The sequence below is a fragment of the Zeus faber genome, assembly GCF_960531495.2.
Source record: "Zeus faber genome assembly, chromosome: 11".
NCBI classification, from domain to species: Eukaryota; Metazoa; Chordata; class Actinopteri; order Zeiformes; family Zeidae; genus Zeus; species Zeus faber.
In genome coordinates this window covers 9,525,307-9,551,885 of record NC_137205.1, presented here as the reverse complement: position 1 = coordinate 9,551,885, position 26,579 = coordinate 9,525,307, and the positions used below count along the sequence as shown (strand labels likewise).

Below are 26,579 nucleotides of genomic sequence, written 5' to 3'. Positions count from 1 at the left end.
GGACAAATGCCTCCCCTCGTAGATGCTGCAAACGCGTTGAAATTTCTTTAGCCTTACAGCCGGCTTTCATTTCCTCTCTGTTGCACTTTATACTTTTTGAGGTAAGGGTCATTTTTTAAATGGTGCTTTTTTTTTTTATTTTTTTTTTCCCCCTCGATCAATTTGTGTGCTTGCATGAACACTGCGCTGCGACGCCGTGAGAGCGGACTGGCGTAGCTCGGTTTGTCCGCTGCTGTTTAGCCGCTTTGCAGCTAGCCCGGCGTTAGCTTAGCCAGACGCGGGTTGCATTTTTTTTTTTTTTGTTTTACACAATTGAATGAATAAACCCACCGAACTACTAACCTGGAGAATGCTGCGTTAGGCTCTTGTGTGCATTCGACAGGGTAGGTTTTGTGTTGCTACGTTGTTTGCCCCGATGAAACTCGCTAGGCTAGCAAGTTAGCCACCTTGGGCTACTCGATCTGCCGTAACTATCCTCGTTATGTTGGCGCTCCCGCTTCAATTCGGATAAAACGCCTCTCGTTGATCGTGACATTTCTCCGTCTAATGGACTAATCAGCTGGACTTTTACGTGTCGGGCAGTGGCTTTGGTGTCTGTCTGCCCTCTGGCCATTCGTAAGATGATGCCGAGTGTGTGGCTGGGGGTTTAATATGTATTTGATCGAAATTGAAACACGGGTGTGCATGTTGGCTCTATTCGGGTGCGCCGAACACCACTTGTACCTTCTCCCGGGTGGTCGAACGACCAGCTAAGGTGAACTATAAGTCGCCGTTTGTGTTTTTACCCCCCTCTGTCGGCCAGGACGCGGACTATGTCGTTTTGTCGTATTGGACCCGAGCTGGCTTGGCTTTGTGACTTTACGCTTGTGTGACCGCTTTAACTAAATCAAAACAATATATAACTGTCATGTGATGGCACGTTACTTTTGGAAGTAAAAAAAATGTATATCACAAGTCCATAGAGAAGCCATGTGGGCTAAGCTGCAGGCCAGCCAACAACAGAGATAATGGCTGATAGGTAGCACTTGCACTTTGTATTGGCCTAGGAAGCCAGAGTGCAAATTGTCTCTATTTGCTATGCAGTGTAACCTGCATTTCCACTCGAGCTGTGTGAGATGCTTGGTTTTCCTGTCGATTCATACGGTCTCTTTATAGGTTCACAGCTAATTATGTTTCTTTTGGTGAGCTTTTGGCCTTTGTCAATTATCAACGTGTGGTTTGATATTGGTGACTATTTGTTCAGAAGGTGCAAAGCGCAAATGATTATGTTGTTTGCTTTCTGTTTCCTGTTAAATGTCAAAAATAAGGATTTGTGTGTAGATATCAATGTGATATATGGTCAGATACTGTGCTAATGTACTTGTAAAGAATGTGAAAATCCCCGAATGCCTAAATCTGATATCAACATAAGGCCTAGTTGCTGAGTTCCTGTTTCAGGTTCTTTTTACATTAGACATTTCAACGAAACCTGCTGCTGTACGTCTACTTGCCAGGTCTGGCTTACTGTGGCACCTTGCAGAAAGTGACTGAGGAAGTACCTCCTCAAACATAGTTTTATGAAGCCCGGTGGCTATTTCATGCTGTATCTTTTTATGAATAAATCGATTGCTGAGAATTAGAGCTGCAACCGAGGCTGATTCCGATACTAAGCTCTTTTTTTCTTTATTGTTTACTGTTATGTGTAAAGTTATGAGGCTGTAGTAAACAACACAGCACTTCTTATTAAAAGAGCAAAAAAATACAAAAATCCGTTGGGTGGGGGGGGGGTTCAAAACTTTTTTCCTACTCCACATAGATCTCACAATCTTTTGAGAAATGTAAACGTTAGTGCTATTAATCCAGAAAAACTGCAGCTCCCCCTTTTACTTGTACAGTGGTACCTCGACTTACGACTGTAATTCTTTCTATAAGAACGGTCGTATGTTAAAACAGTCGTATGTCGAAGCAATTTTTCCCATATACACCACGCTCATATTTTTCTATGATTTCCTTCTTAGTTTAAATGGGAATCATTGCCTTTTTCTTTTTCCCATCATCCATGGAGGGTGAAAATAAACAAAATACACAGCAGAAACACAGTAAATGTAAAAAAAATATCGATAAGCCACGAACTACGTGCACAGACGATATAGGTCGCCCGCTGACTGAGAGCGAACATGGCCGCCGACGCACCAACTGCAAATTTCCATGGTCGTATCTTGGAGCAGTCGGTCGCAAGTTGATACAAATTTTCGTGACTATCACTACTAGTATCTTGGATTAGTGGTAAGTAGATGCAGTCGTAAGTCGAGGTACCACTGTATTTTGTTTACAGGCCAGTCTTGCCCATTCCAATATGGTGCAACGTTGATGTAGGATTATTTTGGTTTTAAAACGGACGCAACCGACAAGCCGAAGGACATATTTAGTGAAGGTTTGCCCAACTCCGTTGGCAGTGCCTATAGAAAGTTCCTTTTCCCGCATTGTGCGATAGGTAAATTTTTTGCCAAGCTGAATTCTCGAGGAGGCAGACCATTAAATTAGCTAAATAAAACGGTGGGTTCATGGACCAGCCCAAGCTATGGAATTTGGATCAGAACGTGTTTTGGCGACATTCGGTCAGATATCTGATGAGAGAGTGGTGCCATCAGTATTGGCACCTGATATCGGATAGGTCCCATCTTCCCTGAAAATGTGTGAATTCACTCGTCTTTCAAAATCTGTATTCTCATTATTATTGTGACCGGTAGTGTGAAAGCCTGTCTACTAATTTCTCTCTGTTGTGCTCTCACTCATTCTAGAGATTTGGAATTGGAAGCTGTGGCCACCAAAGAAACTGAAGTGTAAAAACAGGTGAGTGTGTGTGCGCTCACAATACTAAGCCTCAGCACAGTGCCTGCGGTATTGGTTGAACCCATTTGCCTTGCCTTTCTGGTGCGTTCTCTTTCGTTGTGTATGGGGGGGGGGCATATGTTCGAAGTGTGTGTGTGTGTGTGTGTGTGTGTGTGTGTGTGTGTGTGTGTGTCAGGGGGACACATGAGGGGGCCCATGCTTGTGTAAGCACACACAGTTCCGTTTGTGTTGAATTAGAGGGGTGGGGGGGCTCTGGGTGAATCCAGGCAGCGATGTGCTGAGTAAGCTTTGCCGTTTTAAAACACTAAATGAGGAGCTAGGGTCCTGGTGTTTTGTGCTCGATGAGGTGTTTGTGTAGCTCATTGTGGCGGTACAGTTGGATGAGACGGACAAAAGGTCCACCACCACCAATCTTTTTTTATTTTTAGTTTGGTTTATTTGGTTTGCTTCTAAATTTACCTATATGTCAGTATGTCTCTGAAAATGATTTAGGATTTTCACATAGGTTAAGTGTAGGCTGGCTGTAGCATCCGGTTCCAAACACTTTCTTGGTCATTATTTGGCCATTATTACAGTTACTGTAGAAACTGCACAAAATTGTTCCTCAACTGGGTTTACCTGTAAGTTTCACACAGCCCTTTTTGTCTTTACTTTGGCGGACTGGTGAGTGGACAAGAAATGCTATGTTGTTATATTTTTGAGTGAAAGTATATAGATAAAGAATGCTATTCAGTGTAGGCTAAAGCATTATAGTGTGTGTTTTCCTACTTTTGAGTTTGTAACTCAGGGAAATTACTCACAAGCAATGAGGATCAGGCCATTGTGTTGGGTGCCGTCTCGATCAATATATTAGAAAACTGTAATAACTTTACAATGATGAGAACTAACAACTGATCTCTTAAGGTATAACACATGGCATTTGGTCAATTCGGCTATCTGACATACTATGAGGTGGCAAAAAACCCCAATTTATTTACATTGTGGGGATTGGAACATAACCACCAGTGTCAGGTTAGTACACACACACACACACACACACACGCACACACTGTGTCAGTGTGATTTGACATGGGAAAAGCCTGAACTAGAAGTGATACAGCTGGTGGGGGGGGATTTCTGTCCAATAAAACATTTGACCTTGACGGAGCAGACTTAAATGTAGTCGGTCGTAGCATTTTTCTAGTCAGGTATGTCTGAGGCCCTGTTTATCCCTAGTATTAACATGTGTCTTGGGTGATCCGATCACAAGTGGACAGCGCTTAAGTACAGGTGTGCCCGTACACATTTAGATTGGGTTGCTCAGCCCCCATTAGGAGATGGTCTGGGCCGCATATGGCCACATTATTTTTGTGCAGTGTAAAAGCAAATGTGTCCTGGGCCACATTAAGTGACCACCTACTGACGTGGACTTTGCACACTGTTCCTGGTAAAATTTCTCTCTAATATGTGTTCACTGTGCAACAAACTGGATGAACTTATGTTGAACTTTATTGTTAATCACATGCAAATTCATTCGCTAACGTTAGCCAAAACATTTATTATCAATTATTTGTAAAAATAAATACATAATCGAGTGGCAATTTCATTATTCGAATAGTGATCTTTTTCTTAATATCTGAATTCTATTCGGATTTTGCTCCTGCGGCCCTAATTCTAATGCCAGGTGTGAACAGACGTACTTCACGAGCTGTCCCCTTGTGATCAGGTCCCCAAAGACGCATGTTAATGCAAGGTGTAAACAGATAAACAGGTCTTCATTTATTTTAAAGGAGCGGTATGAAATTTATGCTAATCTATGTGGATAATGATACATTTTTCAGTGTGATGTTAACAATCTCAGTCATGCTCCTTGGACAAGCAAAGGTTCCATTATAGAACTGCTCCTAAACAATCAAATTAATAAGAAACACAGGTGTGAGCCTGTTCATTAGTCATGGTTTCCTTACAATCACCCAATATAAGTGTATAACATCCAAAACAAACAATTCAGCAGCCGTTTGGGTGATAGAGAAGCCTACTGCCAGGCACAGATGAGCGATGGCTTTCTCAAATGGAGCCTCCCCATCCACTCTCTGTGAGCAAATTGATGCAAATGATGTACTCGTGTTCATGCAAATTAGCCATGCGACTTACCTGCCGCCTCTGTTCTTAAAGTACAGACAAACCCTTGTGGTGTTGTGTATTTGTGGTCTTATTTATTGTGAGTTTACACATGGGATTGATTTGTCTCCTCACTAGGCGTAGGAGATATCCAAAATTTTATATTGCGATGCAGCCATACCCAAATATCACGATACACAATATTGTCGTTGATGGGGGGGATATTTATTTATTAAGACTATTTATTGTACCACAAATATTTAAGTTTTTCACTATCTTACCATTAGTGGATTATAAATTGTGTGACCCGGTGCAGACCGCACCGGGTCACACCATCAGAGAGGGTGACACCAAAATGAGTCTATAACATTTTTGTGCAGTATTTCTGTAGAAACTATTATTATTCTATTACTATTATTTTTCATAAAAATGTTGTGTGCACATGTCCTCATACATCCTCTTTGTGCGTGCAAGTGAATGAGCTTTGTCCATATACTGGGAAAATATGAAATTATTGAATAACAGCCCAAGCCTACTCCTCACGTTATCAGTTAATCTTTGCTGGGGGGAGGGAGGGAGGGAGGGAATCTTTGCCATGGTTAAAAAATGCCAACAACACTTTTTATATATATATATATATATATATATATATATATATATATATATATATATATATATATATATATATATATATATATAATTTTTTTTTTTTTTTTTTAAACATCTAATCCGCAGCTCTTTTGGCGGGTCACAAACGACCTTTTAAAACAATTTCTTCGCATCTCCCGCCACTGTTGTCTTGGTGCAAGAAAATAAATGGCTTATTAATAGCACCAAATATCCATTTTTATTAGCTTGAAGCAAAACGCAGGCCATATTTAGATTGGAGTTATTTCAGGCAAGCGAGCAACCTTTTCAGAAGCCAGCGGAGGTTTTGTGTTGCAGGAGCTGAAGAGGGTGCGAGGCAGAAACATACAAATAAAAATGTTTTTTATTTACTTTTTTTATTATCCACTTGCAGAGAAGGTATTGAAATGTACATTGACCATGATGTGCACACATACTTGTGCAAGCAGTAATTGGCAACCCCTTCAATGCATTTTTCCCTTAAAAACTGACCTTTGACTCTTTCCAGCATGACCCCTTTAAAGGTTAAATGTTTGGACATGCCCTGGACTGTACAAACTAAATTCTTTGAAGTGGAATGGGGAGAGAGTTGACTTTCAAGAACCGGCATGGTCTTTTGCTTTCTCTCAATCACTCCTCTCTCCACTCATTGAGTCACGGGGACATAATTCTCTGACCTTAAATCTGCACACAGGGCCCTCAGGCGACATCTCAGTCGCAGCTGCTCCAATTGGCTGATATTCAAACGGTCCAGTCCTTATTTCCACCAATGTGCAGACCACAAAATCTGCTTAAACAAAACAACGTTAAGTATTTCCTAAGTACTACGCCTACTTGAACTTGGTCAATACTTCTGCTGTGGACTTACAGACCCCCCAGCTCACTCTCCCTGACTCAGGTTGACTTCTGCTCTTCCCACCCCCCACTGCCCTGTGTCAGCTGTGTTGGTCGGCAGAGGCAATTGTTCTGCTCATAAACAGATGCTCTCCCGTGTGTGTGTGCACACTGTGCTTTGACTCTTTGGGAAGCCGGGCCCCCACCAGGCTTTGTTGTTGTAGTTTTTTGTTTTTCAACCTAGAGCCATCTGCTGAAGCACTTGATGGTTGAGATGAAACAGGAGCTCACCCGGGGGGGGGGGGGTAGCAGTGCCTGGCAGGGTCAGAGCCCAGGCTTGGTGAATGAGGGGACTGAGGTTCATGGGGGGGGGGGGGCTTTCACACCATGCAAGTTAAGGTTCTGACATTAACTACATGAAAAAAAAACACCAGTGAACCCTGTGTCAGTATACTCTACAAAGTATGTTGGCTGTGCAGCCCTGAGGTAATTAACTGCTAAAATTCTAAATATTTTTATTTATTTTCAGTCAGTGTGCATTACAATAACTGGATAAAACAGATAGAAGCTTACAACAAAGCACAGCGATAATATTTCAGTGAGGAATCATAAATATGCTTTTATGTGTCAATCGTCCGCATCCCCGTGTGCCCAGATCGCAGACAGCCGCGCCCCAGTAGCGGGGACTGGCACGGAGGGATGGTTCCAAGTTTCAACGGTTCTGCAAATTGTAAACCGGCCTCAGTGTCTTGCAGGTTTTTTGTTTATTTTTATACCGACCATCTCCCAATGTCTTTTGTAGCTGCTGAGGCACGAGAACCACAAACCCTAGCAGCAACAGCTGAATGAAGGTCCTTTTGAATTGGATATTTATTCTAAAAATTGCGAGGCACAAGTCTCTACCCCTTGCTGTTTTATGTAATGATCTGGTTATGCAGTGGTTAGATTAGGCATGCTCACCAGTCTCCACGCAGATAAGCTACCAACTTCTTGTGTCCATTGTCTTTCATTCCTGGATTTATATTAGATGGAATTTTGCACTATTGTAAAATCCCAAATTTTTTACATGCAAAAATTGCAATGTAAGCTCCCAGTGTTTGTGTTTTTAATTGTTTGACTTAGGACAATGACAATAGAGCAGTTAGGTGTGTGTGTGTGTGTGTGTGTGTGTGTGTGTGTGTGTGTGTGTGTGTGTGTGTGTGTGTGTGTGTGTGTGTGTGTGTGTGTGTGTGTGTGTGTGTGTGTGTGTGTGTGTGTGTGTGTCAATAAAACCACTGACAGGTGAAATTAATAACATTGCTCATCTTGTTCCAACAGCACCTGTCAAGTGATGCGATATATATATATATATATATATATAGCAACTTCAGTTTGTGAAGTTATGCTATTATTCAGTCATGATTGATATTGATGACAGATGATTTATTTACATATATATTTTTTAATCCGGCAGGAAAAATCTGCATACTGAGATGGTTTGTAGTTTAGTCTTCTGAAACTGGAGTGGAGAGAGGGGGCGGAGGCTCTCTCCCTCTCTGCTCAGCTTCCCTCCTCAATATGAACATTTTGTGATATAATATAGCAATATATAATCTCATAGAGAAAGATTTAGATTTATTTTGTTTCCTACTTGTATGGAAAAAGAAAAACATAACACAAACTCAGAATTGGAGGAGAGTTTATTTCTCTTATTTCTCCTCCAGAAAGCAGTGCACTGTACACGCGCACTGCTTCCTCACTTGCATGCAGGTTTTCCTGTGTTTTTATTTTAGATCTATTTGTTTTTTTGTTTGTTTCCTACTTGTATGAAACAAATTTTAAGCACAACTGAGTTAAGGGACTGTCCAATTTGAAACAGACCGCATTTGCTCCAGTATGTTCTATGCACACGTGCATAAAATCATCAATTGGCGATCGCTGATTGGAATTTTGCACGATCGCTCAAGTGTAGTTGATATGTTGGAAGCAGGAAAAATTGGCAAGCGTAAGGATCTGAGTGACTGACAAGGGCCAAATTGTGATGGCTAGATGACCTATTATATATAGATAGGTAGCTAGCTCGATATATATATATATATATATATATATATATATATATATATATATATATATATATGGGTTAGAGCATCTCCAAAACGGCAGGTCTTGTGGGTTGTTCCTGATATGCAGTAGTTAGTACCTACCAACAGTGGTCCAAGGAAGGACAGCAGTGTCATGGACGCCCATGGGCATTGATGCACGTGGGAAGCGAAGTCTAGTCCGTCTGGTCCTTTCCCACAAAAGAGCTACTCTGGCACAAATTTCAGAAATGTTGAAGGGGGAGTGCACACTATTTTGATACTTTAGAAAAAAATTGCCTTTGGTAGTAAATATTGTGATATCTGATATTATGGAATATGGGCCCAAGCCTAGTCCCTCCTCAACAGCAGTGATTCAAAATATTTCCATGGAACAGATCTGCTTGTCATCCAGAACATTTTCTGCAATTGTATCATGGAAACGCATAAGGTAATCAATCCCTTTTGTGTCCTTTTGATTTGTCTGTCCTTCCTTCAAGCTGTTGGTGTTCCTCTTTTGTAATAACATACCCAACAAATGAGCCAAAACAATGATATTAATAGAAACACATTGAGATGGCACAACGCTGACTACCGCCCAGACCTGGGGGATGAGACCCATAGTTGTTTAAGCATCTTTCTCTCTGTGCGTCCGTCTGTTTATAGGAATGGTAGTGCAGCACTCTGCTGTAATCCCATTATCAGATTAGACCAGAGGGAGCGTAGGCTGCAGCTTTCTCCTGCAGGCTAATTGGCCCACCCGCTGCGGTTGCCTCGGCTACACCAACACACTCTGGGTGGGTGGTGGGGAGTCAAGAGTGTCATTCTCTGATAGGCCACTAATCTGAAAACCCTGGTTTGCTGTCAGGAACATGGTGCTAGCGTGTCTTTGTCTATGTGTGGACAGTGCCTGAAGCCTTATTGAGCCAAATTATGTGCACATTATTTTTGAGACTAAGGCTACATTCACACTGTAAGCCTTAGTGCTACACTGACTTTATTGCTCAGATGTTGGTTGTTCACATTATTTTTGGCCAATATCAGATTCCAGTGTGGACTGGTCACGGTCCTGAACTGACCCGCATGCACAGAAGTAACAGACGCAGAATGCTGTCGTATGGAAGTAAATATGGCAAAAATCTAGACGGGCACAGTGGTTGTTGTGTTTTTTTTTTGTTTTTGTTTTTTCCTTTTCCCAATACAGTAATTTAGTGAAATCTAAAATAAAAACACAATGTGCACAAATTGGGACAGAATGCAGAGTTTATTCTCGAAGTAGGTCGTTTTTTTTCTTTTTTTTGTTTGACCCAATACTCTTATTGTAGATGTATTTATTTTCCTCCGTGCGTAACGGGGAGACTCTCTTACCCCCACCAGTCCGAGAACTTTGTGTGTGCGCGTGTGTTCTGTGTTTGTGATATAAAAACTAAAAAAGTTCGGGACCCCTGCTCTAGAGTGACGTAAAAGTCGCATGAATTCCGATTTGACTGTTCAGCCTGAGGTCGAATTGCAAACAATCGGACCTATGTTTAGGACCAAAGTGGCCCAAATCTAAATTTTAAAGATTGGTTTCAATGTGATTTGTGCTGTTCACACTGTTATGAAAAAACGGATCTCACATGAGTCACAGATGAGCAAAATAATCGCATTTTGGGCCACTTTTGCCTGCAGTGTGAACGTAGCCCAAAAGCTACAATCTTGTCTTTCCCCACCACTAACTTCTTTAACATTTGTGAAATTGCTTCACGGCACAAATGTAAAGAGCTCTATGGAGTTGTCACAATTATTTGATTGTAGCAGAGCTGTTTGTTTGAGGCCTGACGCACTCAAGGGGAGGTCTGTCACGATAACTCCTTCTTTTTTGGAAGATATGTTGTCCCAGAAAAATTGCAGTGAATAATAGTTGTTTTGAGACCATTTTTGCCACCGATTTATTGGTGGCAAATATAATGAGATATAATGATAATATAACAGCACAATAATGCAAGTGCACCCTTTCAAATAGCAATGAATTTTTAATTCCGAAGAATGTTCCGATATTGTAATGTGAAAAAATATTAAAATATCCAAAATGTATTGACCATATACCATATTGACTGAAATATAGGTCGACCCTGATTATAAGACAGCCCCCCTTTTTTAAGGCAAATTTGAGAGTTTTGAAGACCAAATGTTGTTTTTATAAAGAAAATAATTTTATTTTAAAATTATAACACAGGATGCAGTCGTACACAGAATGCGTGGTAGCCTATATGCGAAAACAAAAACAAACCCAGAATAGAATACCCCTTCCCACTGCACCGAAAACACATCAACACCTGCTAACATCTTGTCATCAGTGGGAAAGGTAACACCCGGGTTTCAGTCCCAGGTCAAATAACCCGCCAATATACACAGGTTTTTATCGGGTCCACCTCTGATCAGCTACTCTAATATGAACAGTACTACAGTCTAATACTAACCCTGGGTTGACACGCTAATTTTGGGTCCTTTACAGGTGCGATGCGCGTTGAAGTTCCGGGCATTGGTGTAAAATGAACAGGAATATGTGTGTCCTTCCATCATTTCATATCCCATTTATAATCCAAAATCAGAAGTTATTGACTCTTTTGTGACCCTTTTAAATATGCGGTGGGTAACACATGCGCACCACAAAGACAATAAGAATCTCAACAGTCCTGTTTGACCCCTCGTTGTTAACAATGTTAAATTCCAATTTCATCCTTCCATTTAAAAGTAGCTCTCCACCAGATGATGTCTGAGCCATCATGCTCATTAAGACAAGAACTGGTTATTGTATTTTAAAGGCTATATGTTGACCAAATTCCCTAGAAACTATACTAAAACTAAAGACATTTCCTGTATTTAGTTTGTTTTGTAAGTACACAATAGTTTCTAGTTTTAACATAAATGTTTTTTTCAGACCTAGTTTTAGTCAACTACAGGGATGAAAACACATGTATGGTGAAAAGGTCTAAAATATACCTATAGTGGTAGACGATGGTTTTCCGGATTCCGAGAAACGCAACACTTCCGAAACACATTATAGTTTTCTGAGCCTATGAATGCAGCATTGCTTCCTGGCTGTTTGGACTGCTTAGAGCCATGTCTGCGTCTCAGTTCTAGCGTAATATCAGAGAACGAATCCACTAGTTAATTGATCTGGAATGCCGTTGTTCCCTCGGACGGATTACACACACACACACACACACACACACACACACACACACACACACACACACACACACACAAAAAGCCCTCCTCTGATCGGTTTGGATGATTCACACAAGTCACCCAAATTGACATGAAAACACTGTTCACCGAAAAGCAAGTCGTTTGCATCCCTGACTGTAATAACCTTGCTCTACTGCCATCCACTGTCTGACTCTTTGGCCAAAAGCGCGGTCAGCAGCCCAGTAGGAGAGACGCTCTGTGGTGCCCAGGGATTATAGAATTCAACTAGGATGCACACTCTTACGTTCTGACTGCGTGGAAATCTGATCTTTTCACGTCGCAGATGATGAAGAAAGGCGTTAAAACGTGAACAGGTGTCTGTTTGCACGTGAGTAAGTGCACCAACGCACGTGCAGCGTTCTGGTTACGACTGTAACAGCAATCTTTAAATATCACTTATGCAACTCATTTACTTTATTGTATTTATTTTATTTTGGGGTCCACGTTTCGCTGTTTGCTGTCCATATTTTTTATCTTAAATGGTTGCCAAAAGGGGAAACCAGAGTCCACTATATGGTTGCCAATTGACTCAATCTGGTTGCTGAGGGCAACAGTTACTGACGAGCCCTGTATAAGTAGAGTAGTTATGGATATAAAAAGCAAAAAGTAGAAAGACATTTTGATCTCACGTTCCCACAAGACTTGAACGCAGCATCTGTAGGCGTAACGGTGGCAGAGAGTCCACATGAATTCCAGCGTGTAAGCTCCAATGGGAATCCAATCCACTTGTGCTCAAAAGTTTACCTACCCTGGGAGAATTTATGATTTCTGGCCATTCTTCAGAGAATATGAATGATAACACAAAAACCTTTCTTCCACTCATGGTTAATGGTTGGATCAAGCTATTTATTGGCAAACAACTGTATTTACTCTTTTTAAATCAAAATGACAAAAGAAAGTACCCAAATGACCCTGATCAAAAGTTTACATACCCCAGTTGTTAATACCGTGTATTGCCCCCTTTAACATCAATGACAGCTTGAAGTCTTTTGTGGTAGTTGTGGATGAGGTTCTTTATTTTCCCAGATGGCAAAGCTGCCCATTCTTCTTGGCAAAAAGCCTTCAGTTCCTGTAAGTTATTGGGCTGTCTTGCATGAACTGCACGTTTGAGATCTCCCCAGAGTGACTCAATGATACTGAGGTCAGGAGATTGAGATGGCCACTCCAAAACCTTCACTTTGTTCTGCTGTAGCCAATGACAGGTCGACTTGGCCTTGTGTTTTGGATCATTGTCATGTTGGAATGTCCAAAAACGTCCCATGCGCAGCTTCCGGGCTGATGAGTGCAAATTTTACTCAAGTATTTAATGATAACATGCTGCATTCATCTTGCCTCAATTTTGGCCAAGTTTCCTGTGCCTTTGTAGCTCACACATCCCAAAAACATCAGTGATCCACCTCCGTGTTTCACAGTAGGAATGGTGTTCCTTTCATCATAGGCCTTGTTGACTCCTCTCCAAATGTAACGTTTATGGTTGTGGCCAAAAAGTTCAATTTTGGTCTCCACACTCCAAATTACTTTGTTCCAGCAGTTTTGAGGCTTGTCTCTGTGTTGTTTGGCGTAATGTAAGCGGGATACTTTGTGACGTTTGCGCAGAAATGGCTTTCTTCTGGCGACTCGGCCATGCAGCCCATTTTTCTTCAAGTGCCTCCTTATTGTGCATCTTGAAACAGCCACACCACAATTTTTCAGAGAGTCCTGTATTTCAGATGAAGTTATTTGTTGATTTTTCTTTGCATCTCGAACAATTTTCCTGGCAGTTGTGGCTGAAATCTTTGCTGGCCGTGGTTTGGTTTCAACAGAATCCCTCATTTTCCACTTCTTAATCAGTGTTTGAACACTGGTGATTGGCACTCAATTCCTTGGATATCTTTTTATACCCCTTTCCTGTTTTATGCAGTTCAATTACCTTTTCTCGCAGATCCTTTGACAATTCTTTTGCTTTCCCCATGACTCAGAATCCAGAAATGTCTGTGCAGCACTGGATGAAAGATGCAATGGTCTGTCAGAAGCCCAGAAACTCACTGACCTTTTATACACACACACACACACACACACACACACTAATTACAAACAAACAGGTCACAGGTAGGGATGGGAACCTTGATTAGCCATTCAAACCTGTTTGTCAACTTTTGTGCATGTTATTAGGTCAAAGTATGGTATGTAAAATTTTGATCAGGGTCATTTCGGTACTTTTTTTTTTTTTGTCATTTTGATTTAAAAAGAGTAATAGCTTCATCCAACCATTAACCATGAGTGGAAGAAAGGTTTTTGTGTTATCATTCATGTTCTCTGAAGAATGGCCAAGAAATCATAAATTCTCCCAGGGTATGTAAACTTTTGAGCACAAGTGTAAAACTCTGGGATTATGATCGTGGTCACTGTGAAAACTCCAAAAGATAAACATGGCCATGGCGATTTCAGAGGGCTCTTCTGTCGCCGAGGTACTGTTTAGGTTTTGTCATGGTGATACTTTCCGTCTCTCCCCGGCACTGTGAAAAACCATTTAGGCGCTGTGCCCAAGTCTTATAGTGGTAGGAAAAACCCTGCTGTTTATTCTGGCATCATGTTGGCGACATTCTTATGTAAACAAATAAGCATGTAAATACAACGGGCAATTATCAACTTGAGAAAAATTTAGATCATATCCATATATTGTACAATAAGTCGATTAAGTAACTGCCACAGGCCTAGTCAAGCATTGTTACTGTGTTTTGGTGTTTTTATGCACCCTTGATCTACTTGTGAGGGCTACTGAATTGTACCTTCAAGTTTTCGAGCTTCAAAAGTCACTATACAAAACGCAAACAGGATGATTTCTATGCTAAAGTCTGAACCCAAGCCTCCATATTGTTCCACAGGGAAGCCACCCACAGAGGGAAGAACAGTGGATGGAAGAAAGAGTGTGACCAGGAAGAAGGAAAAGAAGACACGGGATTGGACGACAGGTAAGATGGCACAACCTCTGCTTTATTAGGCATGTCATGTTGCATGGTCGTCCAGTTAGTACACACAGCCATTTAACTTTATTATGGAGTCATAACTTAGGCTTCACCCACGAGGCACTGACCCACCTCTAAAATAAAAATAGAGAAAGGACACTGTTAATCGCGATTGTGGCGCCTCCCCTTGCGGCTGCCTGCGCGAGCACCTTGTGTCGATTACGCACATTTTGGTATTTTTTAGTATTTATAGAGCTTATTGTGCGTAATCACCGGGTGTCATGACATTTCACTGCATATATGTATGAACGTATGTATATGTATGTGACAAATAATCTCTTGAACTTGAACTTGATTTAGCAGGGAATCACTGGCTTTTCATTGCCATCATATTCCTGTGAAGTTAGTGTTACGGGGGACGGAGCACTGAGGCATCTATTCTTCGCTGTGTAACGTGGTTGTGTTTTCCGTTTTGAATTGCCGATCCAAGTTTCCACTGAGCCGACCCGCATGAGCACGACTAATGTTACGGCCGACCTCGTCTGCATCTCTGACCCCGAGTCTTAGGCTTGCTCTTATTGTCTGTCTCTCCCTCTACCTCACCTGCTGTCCCTCGCACAGTGCAGAGTTTATAGGTCTCAGTGCTGCGGGACCGCAGGTTGTCACAGCCCCTTTAAGGTTTTTGCACAAAAGCGGAAAAAGCTGGCTGCCGTTCCCTGTGTTTTGCCTCTAGGTTTTTGACCCTTCATCGCCCGGAACTTTTAGTTTTGGAGACATTTTATGTGCTGAATCATGACACAACAAAAAACGAAATAACTACACATTTCTAATGGATACAAAGGCTTAATGTCTCCCACCTTTTTGTGCTTTACATAAATGGCCAAAGTGAAAACCAATGTGAATTTTGTAATTAGTCCGGTACCACTATCATTATTTGGTTCTGCTCCAGAAGCAGCCTCTTCTACCTTATCTCATTCTGACCATGACTCCTCCCCTAGTTGCCTGGCCTCTTCTGCGTGTGTTTATATTTTGTGTGTTCAAAAAACTACAAAACACATGTATAACTTGTCATCTGTGGCTGCCCTCATATGTGTTTGCTTCTGTCTGCCCTCCCCTGTATACATACTGCTCTCTATGTTAATGCAATTTATGATCATTTTAAGTATGTATCAGCAAATACCAGTGCAAAAATTTAATCTTCGTCCCACATGGCATACATTTTGACTTCTTGGCACGATAAATTTAGCAGTCACATTCAGACCGTAGCTTCTTGTCCCCTGAGTATCGAAAGGTTAAGACAAAAATGCTTTTGTTAATATCTGAACAGTCGTTGTTTCGGTAGCCTCTCTCTGTCTCTCTCTGTCTCTCTCTGTCTCTCTCTGTCTCTCTCTCTGTCTCTCTCTCTGTCTCTCTCTCTGTCTCTCTGTGGGGCCTAAAGATGTCTTGCTGTCATAACATGATCCTTGGGACCACTGATTGCCTTATCACCTGCCCAACACGCACACTGATGCAGAGGTCTAAGAGCTTGGGCAAACACACACACGCAGCTGGTCTCCACGTTGTAATCTTTGGTTCACACACACAGCTATTTCTATCGCTTGCATGTGTGTTCTGGAAAGGGTGTTAAAATGGTGTTTGCGCACAGCAGTGGTTCTAAATCGAGCTCACGTGCTTTAATTTGGCACAGTCCGATTCTTTGATAAGCTCGATCTAAGGAGCCAAGATTCCAGTATAATGAAGTCCATGTTTGTAGGCAGGGCTTCCTCTGGGTGTTTCCCTGCACTCGTCGACCTGAATTTCTTTGGTGGCATTTGCATACATTCTCTCCTTTCTGCCCATGTCCTCAGGTTCAGACAGGCCCCAAAGAATGTATTGTGTTTTGGGATGTTGCCATGACAACAAAGAGTACCTCAGGTGTCTCTTACGTTTAAAGGTAACTGTTGTGCAACTAAATGTTGCACAAAAATGGATCCCAAATACTTTCATTTTTTTCCTCAAAGCTGCATACTAGGTTCGCTGCAGTTACCCGCGTTACATGGTGTTTGGGTGTACACCAAAACATTACTTGCCCAACGTCGTTTTCCTTTTTTATTTATTTATTTATTTTACTTAAACCCATTCAGTTAATTTTTTTGCGTGTCAGTGCCAGTGTTCATAAAAAAAAAAATTTATTTGTGAAGTACCAAACGTGTCGTCAATACTTAGTTGAACACTGAAAGTGGCTGCTTGTGTGTGCACAGCAGAGTCGCAGCACAGTCTTTTGATCATGGGAGGAGAGAAGGCTATAGGAGACCTTCGATCGGGACCTGTCTCCCTAAGATCTGCAAACTGACTAAAATACATTACTTCTGGAGAATGGTCAACACTGAGCTTGTGTCCGGACAGTTATTTTGATTTATTTATATCAAATCCATTGTTTATGGCTAAGTTAGCTTTAACCTCAAATGTCCATTGTGTAGTAAACATCAAATACTAGGGAATGACAATGGATGCTTATCCCACTAAATCACCAGGGCACCGTCTCTGTATGTAGCTGCTGTCAACCAGCTAAGCTTTTTAATTTTTACTTTTTGTCTGAACATATGCTAGGCTTGGATGATAATCCAATAATGCTCTTGTATGTTAAGAACACTCTAATCATTGTATTGGTCATTTGATAACTGCAAGCGCACTTTGTTTTTTGTGATGGTATGCACAGCCAAATGTCAGGGTGAAGAGGAAGAAGGTATATAAAGTAGCATGAGTGGATGAGAGCATGAATAAGTGGATGCCAAACCAGTGAATTGTCAAAGAATTCTTAACAAATTAAGCTTAACAATGCAAGGGGTATTCATTCACTAGCCTCAATTTGTGACGATTTTATAGATAATTTAAGGTAAACCAACATGGACACTACTCCTTTCCCTCCCAGTACTTGGGCACACCCAGCCCCTTTGCGAACAGCCTGCCAGATCTATAAAATGTCCATCACCTCTGTTGTGCTCAGACTCTGCAAGGTCCTTTTTTTTAATACGGTATAACCAGACAACGCAGAACTGAGCCAAAACGCCCACCTCCCTGCTCATCCACTACCACTGTTTTTTGAGCTCCATTTTGTCATGGTACATCACTGCAGAGCTCTGTGAACTGTCATGGACATGGAAGTAAATAAAATATTTCGCATTCTAATATTTGAGAAATAAATGATGCATTAATCACTATAAATATCTATTGGATTTTAGAAATGGGATGTGGAAATGTATATCAAGGTATCCACTTTTTAAAAGTAAAAATGACTGCTCTGGACTATCTAGCCTAACAAAGAATTCTGTATCATAAACTCTATTAAGAATATTGTTTATATTTGCTATTTTGGTCTTAACCACTCTTGTTTTTCGATAGTAAAAATGTGAATCTACTTTTCTGCTAGTGGAATTTATACAGCATGTTCTGAAATCACTAATTTGGTTTAATTTTTGTATTTCATGAACACTTAGCTGGTTGTGCTGAAAGACTTGTAGGTTGTACCGGATTCCTGCTCTGATGGCTTCTCTCTTTGTGCGCATGTTCAAAGGTTAAGGGGCAGCTGCGTTCCTCTCAAATCAACCTTTATGACACTCGGCGCTACCTCACCTTAACTCATGCTGTTTCTCTCTCTCCCAATTTAATTCTAAGGGCTTTATTGGCATGTACAACATTATGCGTATATTATAAGTAATGAAGAATATTTTTTTTTTTTTAAAACAGCCAACCAAAAACAATGTGTAAACATTGCACTTTAAAATAGAAATGGATAATACATATGTAAATAAAATATATAAATATGTATTTAATAGTAAGGTGGCTTACTCTCAATCTTCCATTTCTCTCTCTGGCTATTTCTTTGCGACTCTGGTGCCCGCCTGTCCCTGTTCCCAGTTACCCCCATCCCCCAGTACTGTAAGATGATAGCAGTAGTCAGGCTGCAGCTCCATGGCTCTGATGAAAGCCTTCCTTGGACTGTACTCTTGTGTGCTGATTGCAGACGATCAGCATGGATACAAACCAAGTTGGCAGCGTTGCTGAGAGATGGGGAAAGCAAAGGAGTGGAGGAAGAATAGTGAACAGTGAGGAAAACACAAAGCAACCAGAAGAAATAAATGTCAGAGACCTAAGCTCCCCCCACGACACAACCTCCCCCTGAATATCCAACAGTCTGAACTTGAGCAGGGAGCACATGTTGCTAATGTCTTCTATCTTTTCTGCCTTTGTTTGGCTTGGTGCTGCGCTCCGACCCCCTTATAAGGCTAATTTCATTTTTCCCTCCCCGTCCTATGGACCTCTTGAGTCGGATACCTCAGGGTTTACAAAAGGCCTTTCCGTGTCGGAAGGTTGAGTCAAGTTTCACAGAAGTAAACGGCTCTGCACGCTGGACTCCGGCCAACTCTCTATACCGACTTGGCTACCGAGAGGGGCGGTCCAACAATCTGTTCCTTTTCCTCTTTTTTTTTTTTTTTTTTTTCTTTTGGTTAATATCACTCCATGTGAACGGTTGTTTGTCTGCATAGACATTGTGGAGCTCTTCCATATATCTGCCTTGGAGCAGTAGTTTGGTACCTTCCTGAGCAGCGTGAACAGAGTACACAATCTCATTGTCTCAAGGTAGAGAAAACACTTCACTACAAGTGGAAGTTCTCCCCAATTTCTATTTGATTAAAAGTTTTGAGCTATGTGCCTCTTTAAAAATGTTTTAGGGCTGGGTAAAAAAAACGAATGGGTTAGGGTTTTTCCATTGCTGTAGAAACCGTTGCCAACAGTTAATCAGTCAAGCAAGCTCATTTGTACAGTGTAGGAAAGATGATTGTCAATTTACTGCATACTTGAATGGCTGGCATCAAAGTAGCAAGCAGAAGCCTTCATAAATGTAGAGGCAAGAGAAGGAAATCTGTCTTTTTTTTTTTTTTTTTTTTTTTAATTGGCTGAAATTCAAAAGCCAAGTAGATATACACGGAAAATGTACTTTAATACAATACTCAAGTAAATGTACTTTGTTACTCTCCACTTTGAAGTTTGTGTTCCAACAATTTATGAACTTGTACTGAAGAACGGAATTCTTCACTTTTATTTTAATTCACCCCAGAGGTCCTGTTTCCGGTATTAAACCTGCTGGCCGTACCTAACAAAGCCGTCAGAATGCACCACACGCGACACAACACAGCCCACATTCACAAGCTTTCAGCGTTGGGGCACGGTGTGTGTTTGCTCTGTTATTAGGGTGGACGGAACACAGAGGCAGCTATTTGAACGGGAGGTTTAAAAATAGACCTGCGTACTGCTGTTGCAGGCAGAGAGAGCTAACCCTGCTAGCTAACCTGCTCTGAGAAAGGTCAAGAGACGCACACATGCAGAATCACCCCACTCACTGTCAAACTCTCTTGCGCACTTTCACTATAGAGTGTTAGTCTCATTGTCACCTGTCTTTCTCTTTTTCAGTCCCTTTTAGGGCTGTCAATCTATTAAAATATATAATCACTATTTGTCACATTTTTTATCCGTCCAAATTTACCATAAAGGGATATTGTCAAGTGTTTAATAGTCTTAACAACATGAGTGACAAATATGCTTGCTTTATGCAAATATATGTTAATTGGACACCAATAAACAACCCAAAATAATGACAAATATTGTCCAGAAACCCTCAAAGGTACTGCATTTAGCATAAAAATAAATAAATAAATAAATAAATGCTCAAATGATAACATGGCTAACTTAACCCCCACAGGCAACAACTGATGCGAGTGGTTACCTCTCCAGTATCTGTCTATGTAGTGTGTTCCTTTACGCTTTATTATTATATATAAAAAAATTTTCCTCTAGTAAATCAACATTAGCATCCGGAGTGTTCCAGTTAGCCACTTTTCAAAGAAACAGTAAACCACACTCCCTGTATATCTTCGGGTTCCTCACCAGGGCAGCCAGCTCGTTGGCCTTGTTGGCTAGTGAGTTCACGTTCCCCATCACTACCGACAGAATATCCTTTGCCATTATCTTAGCCCTACCTTAGCGTCAGCTCTGCAGCCCTGGTAACTGCGCCTAAGTTAAGTAGAACGTGCCATGGAGGGACACTCGCACTCTTCATTTACATCATGTGGTGCAGCCTAGGACATGTGCAGTTGGTACATCGAGTTTATGGTGGTGAGTGTCCTACTATATTACATGCCGAGGGAGTTCTTGTAGGCCATTGTTTGTGTCCGTGTACATTGTGTACATCTCTCCACGGGCGCATGCAGAGACGACTCTATCACACTCACTCCTCTATCGCGAAGCTACAAACACAACAAATGTCGGTGCCATCTTAACTACGGGTCGGGCAAATGGTCCTAAAAGAGAACCTGCATTAATGTGGCAAAAAAATGAGTGGCGTTATACGCCTTAAGGCGTTATTGTGTTACCTTCGACAGCCCTAGTATCTTAATCTTCATTTACCAACTTGTAAGGACTTTCTCCTTTTTCTCGCTCGCTTGCTCTCACTCACACTCACACACACACACACACACACACACACACACACACACACACACACACACACACACACACACTTCCCCCCTCCCTCCCATTAAGAAGTTTTAGTTGCCATGGCGTCGCAGTGCTGCCAGCCAACCGAAAGCCTGTTGTGTAACGCTAATCTAGTCTATAGACGCACACAGAGCCTTAAACCTCAAGACGAAGACATGGTGAGGAATGTCAATCCGTCTCTTTGTCTCAGCCCCCACCCTCTCTGTGTCTCAAAGTAATCCTGCGTACTCACACACCTACATATACATACTCTCTCGTGAATGGAATGATGCCAGGTCCAAATCGGCAGGTTAGTCTCAAGCTAGTCCGCTAGAATAGTGTCTTGTCATTGTGCCCACCATGTTGGGGTTTAAATAAATAAATAAATATAATATAATATACACTTTTCGGGCATTTTGACATGCTACTTGTTCTCATAAGGTTTTCACTGAAAAGGTAGTAGGCCCATTCCTATTATGTATAAAATCAACATATTTATAGGATTGTATCATAAGTCATAAATATTGTTCTGGCATTTCATGACCATGGGACCATTCAGGGCCGCCGTTTGTATCAAAATCAACCTGAGATCCTGCCCATTTGAACCCCTTTTAAGTAAGTGGTATATAAGTAAATGTAAATAAGTAACACTGATCAGTGGTGAAAGTTAAAATTATCTGATATGCAGAGGGGTTTATTAATAGACTTGTTTTTTTCAGTCTTCAATATTTTGGGTGCTTTTAAAAGCTGCATCTCAAAGGTTCAGTGGTGTCTATGTTACAAGAGAACCTAAAGGTTCCCACACACAGCTGGGCTGGTGTGATACCGCCCCATGTCGCACGTACGCATTAAACCGATTGTTTCCGAAACATTTGTCTGATACATCTGAGTTTTTGAAGGGAATAGAGTAAGTGAAATAAATTGTTGTACATTTGGTATTTATTTAAACTACTTTCCTGATATTGGACCAGATGCTGGAACTTTTGCTTGTGATTCTGTAATCTCTCACTCACTCACTCACTCACTCACTCACTCACTCACTCACTCACTCGCACACACGCACTCTCAACATCCACTGCACAACGGTGTTTAATTATCCATAGTGCTGCATTGCTGAGGTAAAATTGGAGGTGGGGGAGTAATAATCAGTCACAAATGTGACTGTGATGATAACATACAAAACGTGAAATGCATCGATCGGCTGGTGAGTGGAATCGGCCGGTTTTCAGCTTGCTTGTCCATGACCGGTGACCGGCCGATCAGTGTGAGATATATCAGATTCTGTGCTCATGTACTGTACTCATAAAAGTTCTCCGATACTCAAACCTGATACAATCGTAATGAGACATAGTTGCACAGTAGACTCTCAAAAAAGAGTGAGAGAAAAAATGTCAGCAGTTTGGAAGTAGGCTTGGGCAATTGGAGGAATTTATTATTCATTCGGCGGTTGATGATTTATTTAAATTTTTGTTTGGCGATGTATCTCCCCCCCCCCCCCCCCCCTTTTTTTTTTTCTAATTAAATGACCTATGAAGCGCAATTCAAAGTGTGCGCCAATAGGAACTGCACGTCGACGCTTTAAAAAATCCTCAAAAATAACAAAATCACTGTAAACCCTGTTTCATGGTCATTCTGAAATGGGCTTTCTCGTTTTCTTTCTTCATTTGGTTTGTTCAGATATTGTAGGAACAATGCGGCGATGCAAAGTGCACTCAGACACCTTTTACCGGGGGTGGGGGGCCAAGCCCAGGGGCGCTGCAGCCGCCTCTTCCGGGGAGCGGAGACACAGACCGGGACCAGGCTTTCTCCGGGATAATTACACCATTTGATCCTTTTATTTTTTTATTTTGCTTATCCTTTTAAAACTCCTAATTAAGCGATTGTTTTCACCCAACCTCTGTGTTGCGGCTGGTGAGACCTGGTGCTCTGTCCGGCAAATTAGATCTTTTACATCCTTCCGGTTGCGTTAAAACCAAAATAATCCCATAAAGGATTACAGTGGGAGACAGGGGAGCCTGGAGAGGCGCATTGGGGTGCCAAACCTTAAAAAACAAACAAACAAAAATAAACCAAATACTGTGCTTGATAAAAAGGGCACCATGGGGTTCATGGTTCATAAAGGAGCAGGTGCTCGCCCCCCACCCCAGATCCTGCCACTCGATATGCAAATGTTGTGATTATAATACAGCAATTTATAATATAATCTCAGTGAACGATTTAGATTTATTGTTTCCTTAGCTTCTTACTTGTATGGAAAATGTATAACCTAAACCTAACTCAGAGAATTAAAGGAGTTTAGTTTTTAATTTCTCCTCCAAACAGCGGTGCACTGTTGGTGCTTGTGTTTTTATTTTAGATCTATTTATTTTAGTTTTGTTTCTTACATGTATGAAACAAAACTGTCGGCTACCACCATACCTATATTTCAGACCTTTTTTCGCCATGCATGTGTTTGCATCCCTGTGCAGACAATTAAAATGAAACTAAAACGAGGTGTGAAAAACATTTCACTTAAAAATAAACAAACTATATTGTGTACTTACTAGGGATGCCACGGTGAGAAATTTTCCCCACCCGTTAATTAACTGATGACAACACCGGTGTTACCGGTAACACTGGACATTTTACCACAAGGGTGTGGAACTATTAACGCGGAGCATCCTCGTTTTGCAGGGGCGCAAATTACGGATGGTGGTAGACAAGTCCCAATCTAGACCTGATCTCAGGTCTCCTATTGCCTTCTCTCCTCTCCTGATAAGCAGACTGTGCTGCAACTCCGCTGTATGCACACAAGCAGACACGTCGCGTCAGACTAAGTATTGATAACACACTTAGCATTTTACAAATTAAATGTTTTGTCTTGTCATTAGATTAATGTCAGCGCTGATACACAAATTAAATAAATGGGTTTTATTTCTATATAAACAAAAAGGCAAAATGATGGTTGAGGCGGTGGGCAAGTAATGTAATCCGTATTCGCCCGAACACCGTGTAACACCGATAACCGCGGCAACTCTCGTACTTACAAAACTAAATACAATAAAATTAGACAGGGATATCTTGAGTTTGTCATTTTTTCTGGTGAATTTTGTCAAATTTGGTAACATATAGCCATTACAACACAATAAGTTCAAGTTCAAGAGATTATTTGTCACATACATATACATACGTTCATACATATATGCAGTGAAATGTCATGACACCCGGTGATTACGCACAATAAGCTCTATAAATACTAAAAAATACCAAAATGTGCGTAATCGACACAAGGTGCTCGCGCAGGCAGCCGCAAGGGGAGGCGCCACAATCGCGATTCTGGGTCCTATAATTATATAATTGAATTAATTGACTGTGTTGTATTAAATATAGATTTAAATCCTCCTAAAAGTCATTTTAAATAGCATTACATTATTTAATCTTACAACCAGACAGAGAATGCAGTGCAAGGAAAACATACTTGAAGAAAACACAATTCAAACTATAAATATTAACATAGCTTTGTAAAAAAAAAAGTGCATTAGTTAAAATGTCCCGTTGTGTTCTGATTTGCCAGTTGCTGTATAGAATGCTGTTGTTTTGTAGTATGTTGCTGTTGTATAGTATGTTTTGTTGTTATTGTATAGTGGGTGGTTTTTGTGAAGTATGTTGTTGTTATATAGCATGTTGTTGTATAGTATATTGTTGTATATAACCAGTTCTCAGCATTTATAATGAGCATGGCTCAGACCCCACCTGGTGGAGAGCTACTTTTAAATGGAAAGATGCTAATTAGAATTTACCATTGTTCACAGTGAAGGGACAAACAGGACTGTTGAGCTTCTTATCGTCTATGTGGTGAGCATATACTGTACATGTAGGTGTAAGACAGACAGGCCAAGTGTGATCAGAGGAGTTGGTGTTATCACAACTCTTGTCTTTTTTGACTGTTTCTTCCACTCTGAAGATTCAAATTCTGTAAGGTATAGTAGTAGAAGTATAAGACTAACTACAAAGAGTGTTTGTTACTGTAATAAAGCTTTTAAACATTCTTTTGTCAAATTTTCATTATTTAGCTGACTTATATAGAATATTTTCTTCATTTCTCCAATACTGCTCATCGTACCGGTACCAGTAAAGCTTATCGATACTACGATCTTTAGTAATTTAGCCCCACAGCCCGTTTAGTACCTGTCTCCGTACACAACGCTAATCATCACATGATAAATTACGTGATATCGGCATAGACTTGGGCACTCACCGATACTCTGTTGGAGGCGTTGCTGATACTGGTATCGGAACAACTCTACAATGATTCTAATATGAACATTGGAATCGGCCTGTATCTGAATTGACAGGTCTGACTTAAGAAATCTAAATCGGCCAAGAAAATTGCAATCAGTGCATCGCTAGTTGGTAACTATGTTCGGTAACTTTACGAAATGATGCCTTTCAAGGGGTATATTCTAAGTGTGTGTGTGTGTGTGTGTGTGTGTGTGTGCGTGTGTGTGTGTGTGCGCGCGCGCACCCGGAGTACCTTGCATACGATGTGATTAGCCTCGTTACAAGACTGCTATGGTGTGAAAAGTAATTTTGTTTTAATTTCCAGTTCACAAGGGCACTCTTGTAGTGTAGTTTAACATCAATATAACATAACATCCTTTGCTTTCGTTTACGCATTTCCCAACCAGCAAAATGTGGTCCTATTAGGGGCAGGTGTATAACATAAGTGGGTTATACCTTCGCCCAGCCAGCCCTGGGCAGCTGCCGCATTCTCCGTACGGGATTCTCAGAAACCACAGGTGGCAGCTGAGAGAAAGTAGAGTGTTAAACAACAAAAATGGCTGTTTATGGAGCTTGTTTATGCCGAGGATTCCTTGCTGTTCATGATGGTTAAAGCGCCGAAAAGGAGCGGGTCTGTCTGGCCATCCCATGCAGATACAGGAAAGGGGTGTTGAGGTTGAAGGGGGTTGAAGTGTGAGCCCGACCCTCCATACACACTCGAGCTAACGATGTGATACCAAAGCTGGTAAAAATCCTACTTCAAAAACGAAACGTTTTCATTGTCAGGCATTGTTTATCAGAGCAAGCATGAGAAAAATCACTACGTTATGGACGGGTGCACTTCGCAATATGCTTGATATATATTTTTGTATTGTACTCTATGTACCAGGGCAGCTTAATGGGAGATCTTAATAATCTTAATTTCTTTGGATGCTGATGTAATCCCAATTTTTCTTTTCTTTCTGCAGCGCCAGAGGATCTCAAGTCCAGGCAGAGTCCTACAACTCCCCACCCCCTGCAAACAAGCACACATACGTACTCTTTTCAGCACATCCTCAGCAATGCCAAGGGGGCCTGCTCCACTTGCTGCCCGCTCTGACAAGCCCCGCCCCTTCACCGCTGATCCCTGAGGCCGACCATCTGATCTGTGACCTTGTGACCTGCCCCTGTCGCCCTG

General features: G+C 41.3%; 1 long non-coding RNA gene across 1 annotated transcript; it reads left to right on the top strand.

The window, feature by feature from the left end:
* On the top strand, nucleotides 1-26,579 carry LOC307236536. Its single transcript, XR_013844380.1, has 4 exons — nucleotides 1-101; nucleotides 2,781-2,832; nucleotides 14,549-14,635; nucleotides 26,371-26,579. It is a non-coding gene; the product is annotated as an uncharacterized lncRNA (long non-coding RNA).